Genomic DNA, 11430 nt, shown 5'->3' on the forward strand with positions numbered 1-11430 from the left:
TCTGCTTTACAACAGCAACATATCTGTTCCCGTGTTTATTTTCTCTTGCAAGTTCCCCAGTACTGACAGATGTTACTGATAGTGAACACCAGCAGACCCTGGGCCCTAGTCGCTCCAACAGGTTTCAGGTTCTGCTAGCTCCACCCACCTTACAGGTACACACCAGGTGTGTAAACAGGAACAGGTGTTTTCCGTAATAAAAGCTGGCACTGCTTAATCTCGCCCATTGCTGCAATGGAATTTCAGTTTACAATCTGCGTTTACCCAAGTACAGCCAACAGATCTGCAGTATTCCCCTCCCCCATAGTCAATGAATGCACTGCTCAGACTGAGATTTCCAACCAGCAGTGTGTAAATGGTAGCAAGGTGGCTGGGTACCTCTGACCACCCTAGGGATGCTCCTTTGACTATAAGTGGCTATCAGACATTCTCAGTGCAATGGCTTGACTCTATCATAGAGGGCACCCACCCTTCTATTTGGAGGATCAGCATCTCATCTGGGTAGCCTCCAACCTAGTGGCACGAACATCAACCTCTCCAAATTCTAGTTACTTTCTCCCTCCCTTTCCCGATTCTTTAACTCCCCACTCTGGCCCCCCTCTTACCGTTTCTTTCCTCCTCACCGCCCCCCCCCCGTGCACCTGTTCCACAGTCCACTGTCCTCACCTATCAGAACTCCTTCTTCAGCTCTAATCTCTTCCTTCTATCCCCTCCCAGCTTCTTACTTCATCCCCTCTCCCCCACTGGGTTCAGGAACAGTTATTACCCATCAGCTATTAGGCTTCTGAACCAGTGTGGACTTAACCCTGAACTGACTCCATAACCTAAAAACTCACCTGCAAGGACTCTGCAACACATGTTCTTCATAATATTTATTAACTTTTTTATATATATTATTTGCACAATACAGCTTCTTTTGCTCTTTGGTTGTTTGTCAGTCTATTTAAGTATAGGTTTTCATAAATTCATTTGTATTTATTTTCCCTTAAATGCTGCAAAATGAAAGAGTCTCATAGTGACTTTTACATACTTTGATAATAGATTTATTTTGCTGTTCTTCCTTCTGCTAAGTCTGCAGATGACACAAAAAACTTTGTGGCCAGATTGGTAGAAGCTATCAAGATAGGTGGAGGACTGGTAGAGGTGAAGAAGCAGGGAGTTCACCGAAAGACATGGACAGATTAGGAAAATGAGTAAAAAGTGGTGCACATGGAATACAGTGTTGGGAAGTGCATGGTCATGCACTTTGGTAGAAGGAATAAAGGAGTGGACTATTTTCTAAATGAGGAACAAATTCAGAAATTAGAGATGCAAAGGGACTTGGGAGTCCTTGTGCAGGATTCCCTAAAGGTTAACTTGCAGGTTGAGTCATGGTGAGGAAGACAAGTGCTATGTTCACGTTCATTTCAAAAGGATTAGAACATAAAAGCAAGGGCTTGATGCTGAGGGTTTATAAGGCATTGGTCAGACCACTTTTGGAATATTGTGAGCAGTTTTATGCTCCATATCTAAGAAAGGATGTGCTGGTATTGGAGAGAGTCCAGAGTGGGTTTACAAAAATGAAGGAGTATCATTCACGTGCTGACTCTTTGAAAGAGTGCACGGGTGTATGGATAATTGTCCACAACCCTGCTTTGTGTCCTCAATCCTGTAACTTCCTCTTACTAACCAAACACCTCCCATCTAGAATTAATTACCAGTCAGCTTCCTACATCCTTAAAACAGAATAAATCAATTCTCAAGTGGAAGTTCTTGACCCCTCTGATATCTTACCAATGATTCTAAATCCGTGACTTCATTAGAGAACAGTTCACAGTTTGTCTCTTTTGTACACTGGTTATGTCTTTGCTTGTTTTTCATAAAGTTCTACTGTATTTTCTTTTTCCTGTAAGTGCCTGCAAGTGTGCCACCGTAGCGTAGTGGTTAACATAATGCTCAGGGTGTTCTGAGTTCAATTCCGACACTGTCAGTAAGAAGTTTGTACATTCCTTCGCATGTGCACGTGGGTTTCCCACCACTGTCCAAAGACATAGCAGGCCAATTAGTCGTTGTAAATTGTCCCATGCTTAGGCTAGTGTTAATAGCTGGGTTGCTGGACAGCGTGGCTTGAAGGGCCTGTTTGGCACTCTATTTCAAAACCAATAAAAATGAATCTCAAGGCAGTACAGTGGATTCTAGTTAATTAAGTAATCAGTTCATCAGGTCAGCTTTTTATTTGGAACACCTCATATGCACCTCCCGACTCATAAAAAACAAAAACTACATTGAGAAAAGAGCCAGGATTCCCCTCATTTATTTGGGACACCGTGCCACTTAATTGAGACTGGAGACTGTTGCTAAACAGTTTCTAATTAGCGTCATTCATGTGCACTTGTGTGGCCGTTAGACGCTATAGCATGCTTCGAGCGATCAGTTTTAAAATAGCGTCACTTGTGTGTGCTTGTGATTTTTGTCATTGATAGTGAGAAATAAGAAGTAAAACAGAACTGTTTTGCTCACCGCAGTTTCAAGGCTTGGAGATACCAGAAATGGCTGGGAATGAAAGTAAAATGATTTCACTACTTTAACAAGTTAGGCACTATGAAGGTATTGATTGTTACAATGAAAATGAAGATTTGGAAGATGCAGTCGTCGAAAGCATTGTATGAAGGCATTCGATTATCTGTGCAAGATGTCTGCACTGATTTTATTCACTTACAGTCAATCAAAAGAACAGGGTGGGTGAATACCTCAGTCAATAACTATTAGGAACTAATAAACTTTATACAGAACTTTATAGTACTGTAGAGGTATTGATCATTTTTTCTGTTAAATACATAAATTGTTACTCAGTTAAACAGTATTATCTTTTTTCATCTTTTCAAAGTTCAAAAGATTAAAGTTCAAAGTAAATTTATTATCAAACTACATCTATGTCACCATCTATGGCCCTGAGATTCATTTTCTTGTGGGCATATTCAATAAATCCTTAAAAGAATAATAACCATAATGGAATTGATGAATGACCGCAACAACTTGGGTGTTCAGCCAGTGTACAAAAGACTTCAAACCGTGCAAAAACAAAAAGAAATAAACAATAATAATAAAAAATAAATAAACAATAAATATCAAGAACTTGAGATGAAGAGTCCTTGAAGGTGAGTCCCCGGGTTGTGGAACAGTTCATAGATGGGGCAAGTGAATTTATCCCCTTGGGTTCAGGAGCCTGATGGTTGAGGGGTAATAACTGTTCCAGAACCTGGTGGTGTGGGTCCTGAGGTTCCTGTACTTATTGCTGATGTCAGTAGTGAGAAGAGAGCAGAACCTTGGTAGTGGGGGGTCTCTGATGACGGATACAGCTTTCCTGTGACAGCATTTCATGTAGATGTGCTCAATGATGAGGAGGGCATTACTCGTGATGGACTGGGCCATATCCACTACTTTTTGTAGGATTTTCCATTCAAGGGCATGGTGTTTCTATACCAGGCTGTGATGCAGACAGTCAATATACTCTCCATAACACATCTATCAGAATCAGGTTTATTATCACCAGCATGTGTTGTGAAATTTGTTAACTTAGCAGCAGCAGTTCTATACAATACACAATAATATAGAAAGAAAATAAATCTATTATTCAATATGTATATTGAATAGATTAAAAATAGTGCAAAAACAGAAATAATATATATTTTTAAAAAGTGAGTTAGTGTTCAAGGGTTCAATGTCTATTTAGGAATCATATGGCAGAGGGGAAGAAGTTATTCCTGAATCACTGAGTGTGTGCCTTCAGGCTTCTGTACTCCCTTCCCAACGATAACAATGGGATCAAGGCATCAGTCAGGGAAGCCGCTGAGGCTTCTTCACTAAATATATTTGCAACACAGTTAGATAGATTTTTACATAGTAAGGGAATTAACGGTTATAAGGAAAAGACAGATAGATGGAGCTGAGTTTACGGACAGATCAGCCATGATCTTATTGAATGGTGGGGCATGTTCGATGAGCCGGATGGCCTACACTTGCTCCTATTTCTTATGTTCTTATGCAAGGTATGCCCTGGGTGATGAGGGTACTGTGGAGGCTAGTACCCAGGATGGAGCTGACTAATCTTACAACTTTCTGCAGCTTCTTTCGGTCCTGTGCAGTAGCCACCCCCCCCCCCCCCCATACCAGACAGTGATGCAGCCCGTCAGAATGCTCTCCATGGTACATCTATAGAAATTTTCAAGTGTTTCAGTTGACAAACCAGATCTCTTCAAACTACTAATGAAATATATCTGTTGTCTTGCCTTTTTTATGGATGCATTGATATGTTGGGACTAGGTTAGATCTTTGGAGATATTGACACCCAGGAACTTGAAATTGCTCACTCTCTGACACCTCCATGAGCATTGGTTCATGTTCCCTCGTCATACCCTTCCTGACTGATGTCCAGAATCAGCTCTTTTGTCTTACTGGTTGTTACTGTGACACCACTCAATTAGTTGGTACATCTAGCTCCGTACATCCTCTCATCTCCATCTGCGATTCTACCAAAAATGCTTGGCATCATCAGCAAATTTATACATGGTATTTGAGCTATATCTAACCACACAGACATGGGTAAGGAAAGAGTAGAGCAGCGGAGTGGGCTAAGCACACGCCCAAGGTGAGCAAATGTTAATCGTCAGAGAGGAGGAAGTATTGTCACCTATCTGCACATACAGTCGGCTCTCTTTATCCGCGGGGGGATTGGTTCCTGGACTCCCCGCGGATACCAAAAAAACGCAGATGCTCAAGTCCCTTATTTAACATGTCTCAGTGCGGTGGTCTTTATGACCCAGCGGAACCCCAGGCTTTATTTAACATGTCTCAGTGTGGTGGACATTAGGACCTGGTGGAACCCCGGGCTTTATTTAACATGTCTCAGTGTGGTGGACATTAGGACCTGGTGGAACCCCGGGCTTTATTTAACATGTCTCAGTGCGGTGGTCTTTATGACCCAGCGGAACCCCGGGCTTTATTTAACCTGTTTCAGTGTGGTGGACATTAGGACCTGGCGGCGGTGCTCTGAATCCGCAGTGTTTCTGTTCACGAAAATAATCATGATCACGATTGAAAATAAGGTGGAAGTAATAAAGCAATCGGAAAGAGGTGAAACACCATCGGTCACTGGAAAAGCGTTAGGCTACAGTCGGTCAACGATCGAAACAACTTTAATGGAGCATGTGAAAGGCCCTGCCCCGATGAAAGCTACAATTGTTACTAACCAACACAATGGTTTAATTATTGAAATACGTATGTTTAAGTGTTTTATATGCATAGAAAGGTAAAATATGTACTATATACTAAGAAAAACATTTGACTAACTGACGCTAAATAATACCGATGTACCTGTTCCGACTTCAAATCCGACTTAAAGACGGACTCAGGAATGGAACTCATTCATAACCCAGGGACTACCCGTACTTTTAGGTCATTTCTACATTACTTATGGTACCTAATACAATGTAAATACTATGTAAATAGTTGTTATGCTGTAAAGTTTAGGGAATAATGACAAGAAAAAATAGTCTGTACATGCTTAAGCAACGAGTGCTGAAGAAAGAACTTCTGGGTTTTCCCGATCCGCGGTTGGTCGAATCTGTGCATACGGAATCCACGGATAAGGAGGGCCGACTGTATTGTGGTCCTTCCCATAAGGAAGTCGAGGATGCAATTGCAGAGGGAGGTATAGAGACCCAGGTTCTGTAACTTATCAATCAGGATTATGGGCTTGATGGTGTTAAACGCTGAGCTATAGTTATCAACCAGCATCCTGAGATAGGTGTTTGTATTGTCCAGGTGATCTAAGTTCATATGAAGAGCCATTGAGATTGCCTTTGCCATAGATCTATTGTAGATCTCTAGACTATTTTTAACCATTTCCATGAAATTTTGGCTAATTGGGACAGCCACTTAAATTTTTCTGGTTCCGATGTGCTCAATTAACCATAATCCATTGTATATGGTGACATATATATACCTAGATAATAAATCTATTTTGAGCTTTAAACTTGTTGCTTCAAAATCTCCCAACCCTTGCAACCTTAAGGTTAGCTCACAACGCTTATAACTCTCAAGTTCTACCTAGGGCTATACTGTCAGAGAGGCATTTCATCAGTGAGGTAGGAGGCATAAAAGATCCCTTAGCAATGTTCTGAAGAGAACCAAGGAACTTATCCCCAACATTCTGGTGGTTTTAATTCTTAACTCATTATCACACAAATATAAATTCATGAAGGACATCAAAAAGGGTGGATTATCTCAGTTATTTTCTCAAGGTAGAAGAGTCTCAAAAAACTAAAGGACATAGGGTTAAGGCTTGAGGGAGAAGATTTGCAAGGGATAGACCATAAGATCACAAGATATATGAGCAGAATTAGGCCATTTGGTCCATCAAGTTTGCTCTGCTATTTCATCAGGGCTGATCCATAGAGACTGTTTGACCTGCTGAGTTCCTCCAGCATTTTGTGTGTGTTACACTGGACTTCCAGAATCTCTTGTGTTATGGACATCTGGCAATAGCTTGGATAAACATCTTGGTCAGCATGGATAAATTAAACTGAAATATTATAACTCTATGAAATTACACAGAACACAGGAACAAGCCCTTTGGCCCACAGTGTTGTGCTGAACTAAGTAAATTAATAATTAAAAGGCCTATTAAACTAATCACCTCTGTCTTCACAGTGTCCACGTCCTTCCATTTTCCTCACATTCATGTGCTTATCTAAACACCTCTGAAAAATTCCCAATAAATCTGCCTCTACCGTCACCCCAGGCATTGCATTCCAGCCACCCACCACTCTTCTCTGTGTAAAAAAAAGCTTACCCCACCTCTTACCTTCAATGCATGCCCTCTGGTATTAGACATTTCAACCCTGGAAAAAGATACAGCCTGTCTGCTCTATGTATGCCTCTCATAATCTTATAAACCTCTATCTGATCTCTCCTCCGCTTCTGCTGCTTCAGAAAAAACAACGCAAGTTTGTCCAACCTCTCATGATGACACATGCTCTCTAATCCTGACAGCATCCTGGGAAACCTCTTCTGCTCCCATTCTAAAGCTTCCACATCCTTTCTACAATGGAGCGACCAGAACTTTATGCAAAACTCCAGATATGGCCTGACCGGAATTCAATCTTAACCTCTGGACTTTTGAACTTAATGCCTTGACTGATAAAGGGAAGCATGCCATATGCCTTCTTGATCACCCTATCAATCTATATAGCCACTTTCAGGGAGCTATGAACTTGAACCCCAAGATCTCTCTTCTCAACATTGTTAAGGATCCTACTTTACAACGTTGGTGCAAAGAAGTTCATACACTGGGAAAGATTATTTTCTTCTGTCTCTCCAACTAATTGAAGAGCAAGAACCTTTGTTAACACCATAGTTGCCCACTTTGACTTACCATTGATGTTGCTCGAGCCGTAGGTCCTAGGTTGGGTGCAGTGTAGCCTGAGCCCAAGGCTGTGACCAGTCCACTGTGTGCCGAGGGGCCGAGCATGCCGTGCAGGTCTCCATGACTGCTGGGCAAACTGGACGAGGGCCCCACAGCATGGTTGCGCAGGATGTGAATGGCATCGTCCAATCTGTCCAGTCGATCCTCCATTCGGCTTTGCTGCAAGAACCAGTGAGAAGACACCTCAGCATGGGTCTCGTGGAAGCACACACAACATTGAAGAACACGTCCTGCACAATGGGGCAGGGAGACAGTAACAACAGATCATAAACAGGCAAGTCTAGTTCGCAATAAATGATCAGAATGGCTAGAATCATCTTCCCGTCAATACACCCTTCAGGACTATAATTGCTCACAAGAAACCTCAGGGTGGTGTATGGTGACGTATATGGACTTTGATAATAAATTTACTTTGAACTTTGATTCTATAATGAATACTGAAAGGCCTAGATTTAATATTGAAAGTTCCAGATAGTGTGGAATAGGAGAAGATGTTTCCAATAGTGTGACAGACCAGAGATGAAGAGGAATTTCTTGAGCCAGAGGGTGGTGAATGTGTGGAATTCATTGCCACAGATGGCTGCAGGGGCCAAGTCATTGGGTATATTTAAGCAGAGGTTCATAGGTTCTTGATTAGTCAGGGCTTCATAGGTTATGTGGAGAAAGCAGGAGACTGGAGTTAAGATGGAAATAAATCAACCATGATCAAATGGTACAATAGACTTGATATGCCTAATGACCAAATTCTATCCTATGTCTTATGGTTTTATGGGATAGTGAGGGTAGACTAAATGGCCCAAGTGATCCTTACATCAGGGAATTTCCTTAGTTCTAAGGTGGAGGATTACTATGTCAAACATTAATGTTCAGAGTCATTCCTATGCATTCTGCTGTTTGACACATACGGGAATCACACCAAGTATTAGTTTTACATGTGTTTAGCACCAACTAAGTGCATACTGCTAAACTTCCATTAAAACTGGTGAAAAGATTACCAACGCAGCAAACATTACACAGTAGCATAGCGGTTTGCACAGTGCTTTACGTCATTAGCAACCCAGCTTCAATTCCTTTAAGGGGTCTTTAAGGGGTTTGTACGTTCTCCCCGTGACCGCATAGGTTTTCTCTGGGTGCTTCGGGTACAGGTTAGGGTTAGTAAGTTGTGGACACGCTATGTTGGTGCCTCAAGTGTGATGATACTTCTGGGCTGCCCCCAGCACATCCTTGGACTGTGTCGATCACTGTCGCAATGACACATTTCACTGTGTGTTGCGATGTACATGTGACAAAGCTAATCTTTAATCTTTTAATTTTTATCTCAAATTTCCTCCTTGGGATCAGAAAATTCCCACAAGTGAACAGATGCTGTTGGGAAATAAGGATTCTTAGAAAGTTCAAAACTGCAGACAAAGTAAATAGCTCTTTCAAACGATGGCAAATACCAGAGAAACTGGACAGGAAATTAAATAAAATGGGAAAATGTGAATTATGTTAATAGAAAAACGCTACTACCTCGCACACATCCATTAACACAGAGATTGCGTCATGTAAGTGCTCCTTAAGCTGCCGCTCGGCTGGGTTTTTCTATAGGATGCAAAGAGTTGAGGAAAGTATGTTAAAAAACAAACAGGCCATGCAAAGCAGATATAGCAAGCACGGGACAACCAAACATGAGGGAATTTTATACAAACTCAGACCTTCCAGGTGTCACCATCTCATCAGCCAGCCTTCATTTGGGGGCCCTCCAACTGGCTTAAGGTTCAGTGTTGGATGGGTTTGGGACATTTGGGCATTAGGAGGAAAACATCCTCTACTGAGGCTCGTACTCAAGAGCATAAACTCCGCATTCCTATGGACAGTGGAGCATGCCCCCTTTCTTGATTCGATGAGACAAAGGGAGGGATGCGGAGTACGAATATTAACCAGTCCCTTACCCCACACTCTGGAATGTTACTAGTTAAGACCGTAGGAGCAGAATTAGTCCCTTGGGCCCATCGAGTCTGCTCCACCATTCCATCATGGCTGATTTATTATCCCTCCCTACTCCTTCCTCCTGCCTTCCACGTTCACCTTTGACACCCTGACTCATCAACCTATCAACTTCTACTTTGTATAAACTGAACGACTTGGCCTCCACAGTCGTTCATGGCAATGAATTCCACAGATTCACTACCCTCTGGCTAAAGAAATTTCTCATCTCTGTTCTAAATGGACTTCCCTCTATTCTAAGGCCGTGCTCTCTGGTCCTAAATTTATCCACTATAGAAAACATCCTCTCCATATCCACTCTCACTGGGCCTTTCAATATTTGACAGGTTTCAATGAAATCCCCGTCATTCTTCTAAACTCCAGCAAGTACAGGCCCAGAGCCATCAAATACTCCTCATATGTTAACCCTTTCATTCCTAGGATCATTCTCATGAACCTCCTCGTGAACCTCCTCTGGACCCTCTCTAAGGCCAGCATATCTTTTCTTAGATAAGAGGACAAAAACTGCTCACTAAACTCCAACTAGATGACTGGGATACGGCAAGAACTAAAGCAACAGGCTGTCTGAGCAAAGTAGAAATATCAGAAACTGAAGGCTTACCAATGCATGAAAATAAAGCGTGATTAAGCCATCCAACCATTGATGATCAACGAGATCATAACTAATCTTCTCTGTCAACTCCTCTTTCTAAAGTCCTAAATACTTCTGTTATCAAGGATGGCACAGTGGTTATCAGGGACGGCATGGCACCTTATTAGTTATCAGGGATGGTACAGTACCATAGCGGTTACCAGGGATGGCACAGTACTGTAATGGTTATCAGGAATGGCATAATACCATAGCAATTAGCATAACCCTTTACAGCACCAACTTCAATTCCTGCTGCTGTCTATTTGTTCATTCTCCCCGTGACCATGTGGGTCTCCTCTGTGTGCTCTACTTCCTGACAACAACCCAAATAAGGACGTACGGTGAGAATCAGTGAGTTGTGACCATGCTACGTCAGAAGTGTGGAAACACTATTCAGTCCTCATTGATTTGATTTGACACAAATAATGTATTTCACTGCATGTTTTGATGTACATGTGACAAATAAAATGAATCTTATCTTTAGAAACTATCAGTCTCAACCAAAGGCACCTGGAGTAGAGATTTACAAGTGAAGAAATTTCCCTTCTTCTTGGTCCAAAATGGTTAATCCATTCTCCCAAGAAGTGCCCACTAGATCAGATTCCCAAGATCTATAGTTTTATTTATTTTCACCCACTAGATCTAGACTCCCCAGACAGATCAGCCTCTTAATATCAATACCTTGAGTTTTATCATTCCCTTCTTCCAGATCCCAGAATTAATTCCTGAGATGAAGAGATTGTCCAACCTGTTCTCTCTTTCAGTAATGTCACAGATGAGCTGTTGCAATCTTGAGTCCTCGTACCTGCCTACCTCCCTCCAGTAACTTTTTAACCCCTTGTCTATTGAATATTAATTTACCTGCCTTAAAAACATCCAGACATTGCACAGCACTCTTTGAGGGACAGAATCCCAATGATTCACAATAAAACAATCCCAACACCATATAATTATGTCCCCTTTTGTCTACTTTCAATTGAATAAGAAGGGAAAGAAAGATTAGTGTAATTATTTAGAAGTACTACCGAATTAGCACACTGAAATATCCTTACATCCAGGCCATTAGGAGGCGACAGTAAGCTGAACGGCCTATGACAGCATCACTTGAGGGAGGAATGGTAGCCAAAGCCACTTGGCAATGTGACTTCTCATTTATGTATAGTGAGTGGAGGATGTCACAACAGCTATTGGCAGTTTTAAATCATTATCACTTAAATAATTTAACTGCTAATTGCTGTTAAGTCTCAAGGGAAGGCTGAGATTTACCTTCCACGGTGCAAAGGTAGTGTGGATCCAAACTGCAGGTTCAAGTCCTGTAGCTTCTTAAGACCATAAGACATAGGAA

At 41.7% G+C, this 11430-nt stretch overlaps 1 pseudogene; it reads right to left on the bottom strand.

Annotated features, from left to right (window-relative positions):
* LOC132399627 (transcription factor 12-like) overlaps positions 1-11430 on the bottom strand; it is a 168151-nt pseudogene that overhangs the window by 31682 nt on the left and 125039 nt on the right.

The sequence above is a fragment of the Hypanus sabinus genome, chromosome 9, assembly GCF_030144855.1.
Source record: "Hypanus sabinus isolate sHypSab1 chromosome 9, sHypSab1.hap1, whole genome shotgun sequence".
In the NCBI taxonomy this organism is placed as follows: Eukaryota; Metazoa; Chordata; class Chondrichthyes; order Myliobatiformes; family Dasyatidae; genus Hypanus; species Hypanus sabinus.